Genomic DNA, 3,644 nt, shown 5'->3' on the forward strand with positions numbered 1-3,644 from the left:
TAAAATATTCTGAATATTGATTGTATCACTCTAGAGTCAGTTCATTTAACTGATTTGAGTAGCAATGACGTTCGTCAAATAATCATGTGTCGAGTCATTCTGATTGGTAACGGGTCCTTCTAAATCTTGCTTTTAACATTTGTCCTCTTCATTCAGAAAACTGAACGTTCGTTATTTTGAGTAATTGAAACTAAAGATGAAAATGATAATAAAGTATGAAGTTTGAAAAGGTGAACACTATATGGAATGATTATATGATTATGGATTTTGGACGAGCGTTCCAGGGAGGAACGACTCATATATGTTGAATATGGAATTTGGTAAAGTATGACTGTGGGCATGCTAATGCTGGCTTGGTCCATCCTGATATTTCGTGATACTCATCTTCACGTAGAGGAGAGTAGTTCATGTGTGGGAATGGCAAGAGGTCCTTAGTCCATAAGTTAACATGGGCGACGTAAGAACGGACTAACCTCGAGTGGCAGCTGTTGAGTGTATCCCAGTTACTACACCACTCGGGTGTAAGGACGCCTGTAACTACACAGATTCATACAATCCGAACGGTCTGTCTAGTATATATATATAGTTCTATGTTGTTATATGTTAAGTTACATGTTGTGTGTCAATTGAAATGTTAAATGTATATGTTGATGTATGAATTAAATTATATAAGCTTACCCTCTCGTTTTTCCTTGTGTTGTCTAATTGTCTATGTACGTTCGTCCTGTCTTGCAATGATCATCCGTGTGGATGTGAGCAGAAGGCGAGGCTACCTTAGAGGATGTGATCGAAGAAGAGAACTTAGTTGAAGTTGAAGTGAAAGCGGAGCAGTAGGACGTCTGCTTTTCCTTTAGTTTTAATTGTTCGTTCGTTTTTTTTTTAGTTGGACGTTCGGTTATTTAAATTTTGTAAAACCGTTCGTCCTAACTTCTTGTATTTCTGTACTTTAAGCCGTTCGGCTTTTGAACCCCGTTGTTAATATAAAGACTGCATTGATTTACTGTTAAGTGTAATTAATTCTGATTTATAGTAATTACTGTATTTTGGGATGTTACATTAGTGGTATCAGAGCAGTTTTGTTCTCTTAAGGACACTGTAGGTTATGAGTACACTGTGTTTTCGCTGTGTGCTTAATATGTGTTTAATGAGTTATTTATTTTAACTCTTTGAACATGATTAACGCTCGTTTTCTTTGTTTCCAGAGAACAAATGGCACCTAGACTCCATCCTCCACCGCAACGTGCTGAACCTGATACGTCCAACAGTACTAGGCTGTTGGAGACAGTAATTGATAGACTGCAGCAACAGAATACCACGTTAATGGAGCAGAACGCCACACTGATGCAGCAAAACCAGACTGCTATGCAGAGTATGGAAGCCTCTCGTGTCAACTCTGAAACGACTCAAAGACAGTTGATGGAAATTTTAGCAGTAACCAGACACACTCCGGGGGCGTCCTCTTCCAAAGCTGCCCAACCTGCTGCTGAATAGGGTTTGGAAAGCTTCCTCCAGCACCATCCGGCTAAATTCAGTGGAAAGGGCCTCCCTGACGAGGCAGACCAGTGGTTAAGGGACATGGAAAGGATCTTCAACGCCAAGAGGTGTCCAGATGAGAACAGGTTGGCGTTCACGGAATACTTGTTGACTGGGGAAGCAAGCCACTGGTGGGCGAGTACAAGAGCTATTCTGGTAGACGCCCAACATCCTATCACATGGGAAGTATTCCGTAGCAAGTTTTATGAAGAATACTTCCCTGACAGCGTCCGTTTTGCCAAAGAGGTTGAATTTATGCAGCTCGTCCAAGGTGGAATGTCCGTTTCTGAATATACGAACAAGTTTAAACACTTGGTTCGTTTCAATACGATGGCCACCAGTGAAGAATGGCAGTGCAGGAAGTTTGAGAACGGACTGTGGAGCGACTTGAAGGTTTTAATCTCCAGTTTATGCATACGGACGTTTCCTGCCATGGTTGAGAGGGCCAAGGTTTTAGAGAAGAACATGGCAGAAGCGGAAAGGCACAAGAAGCAACAACAGGTTGTAAGGGGACCTATTGTATCAAGAGGCAATGTTAATCAGAGAAGATCCCCTTACGCTCGTCCGAATCAGCCATCGAACATAAGCGGGTCTCAAGCATTGGTTCCTGCCGGACAGTCTGGGCAGCAAGGTAACGTCACCTGTTTCCAATGTGGAGGGCCACATTATCGTTCGTCATGCCCTCAGCTGGTGGGCGGAAAACATTGTACTCGCGGAAGAAATGGACATTTGGAGAACGAGTGCAACTTTGGAGGACGAGCAGTAATGAGACCACCGAACGCTGGAAGGAATCAGCCAAGAGGTGGACGAGCTCAAGCAGTGGGGCGAGTGTATGCTATAACTGGAGCGGAAGCAGCAAGTTCAAGTAATCTTATCACTGGTGAATGCTTGCTGTATGCAATACCCAGTAGTGTGCTGTTTGATTCTGGGGCGACTCACTCCTTCATCTCGAAGGCGTGTGTTGAGAAACTGGGAATAGCTGAGAGAGAGATGCAGTTCGACTTGGTGGTATCAACCCCAGCGGTTGGAGAGCTTAGGACATCTACCGTATGAATTAGATGTCCTATTGTGGTTGAGGGGCGTAGTTATAAGGTGAACTTGATCTGTTTACCTTTGAAGGAATTAGAAGTGATCTTAGGAATGGATTGGTTGGCTACCAATCGCATTCTCATAGACTGTGGCAAGAAGTTAATCTTTTCGGATGAAGAAGAAGAAGAATTATCGGTAACGCTCGGTCAGTTAAAGGAAGACATTATGGAGGGCGCCAGCTGTTTTCTAATTATGACACATGAAGATCGGGAGTTCAGGGGATTGGTGAAAGAACGAACGTCCACTAGTGACAGTAATGGACAAACGGTTGTGGATGAGTTTCCGGACGTTTTTCCGGAAGAGATACCTGGACTTCCCCCTCCTCATGAAGTGGAATTCACCATTGATTTGGTGACGACGGCAACACCTATCTCTGTTCAACCATATAGGATGTCGCCAGCTGAATTGGTTGAGCTTAAAACGCAGATTGAAGAATTGATGGATAAACAATTTATCAGGCCGAGCGTATCACCATGGGGAGCGCCTGTACTTTTGGTAAGGAAGAAGGATGGCAACTCGCGGTTGTGTATAGACTACAGGCAGTTAAACAAGCTGACCATCAAGAACAAGTACCCATTGCCAAGGATAGATGACTTGCTGGATCAACTGCATGGGGCCGCAGTGTTCTCTAAAATTGATTTGAGATCTGGATATCATCAAATCAGAGTTAAGGAGGAAGACGTTCAGAAGACAGCGTTCAGATCTCGCTATGGACATTATGAATACGTGGTGATGCCATTTGGAGTAACGAACGCTCCAGTAGTGTTCATGGAATATATGAATCGCATCTTCAGGCCTTATTTGGATAAGTTTGTGGTCGTCTTCATAGATGATATTCTCATCTACTCCAAGACCAAGGACGAACATGAAGAACACTTGAGGGCAGTGCTGAATGTGTTGAGAGAAAAGGAGTTGTATGCAAAGCTATCCAAGTGTGAATTTTGGATGAAGGAAATATAGTTTTTGGGGCATATTGTGTCAGTTGGAGGTATTTCAGTAGATCCAGCTAAGGTACGAGCGGT

General features: G+C 43.3%; 1 pseudogene; it reads left to right on the plus strand.

Moving 5' to 3' along the window:
• Positions 1-1,209: 1,209 nt before the first annotated feature.
• LOC148192806 (uncharacterized) lies at positions 1,210-2,586 on the plus strand (annotated as a pseudogene).
• The last annotated feature ends 1,058 nt before the right edge of the window (positions 2,587-3,644 follow it).

The sequence above is a fragment of the Vigna umbellata genome, chromosome 9 (genome assembly GCF_029865625.1).
Source record: "Vigna umbellata cultivar VRB3 chromosome 9, Vumbellata_1.0, whole genome shotgun sequence".
Classification (NCBI taxonomy): domain Eukaryota; kingdom Viridiplantae; phylum Streptophyta; class Magnoliopsida; order Fabales; family Fabaceae; genus Vigna; species Vigna umbellata.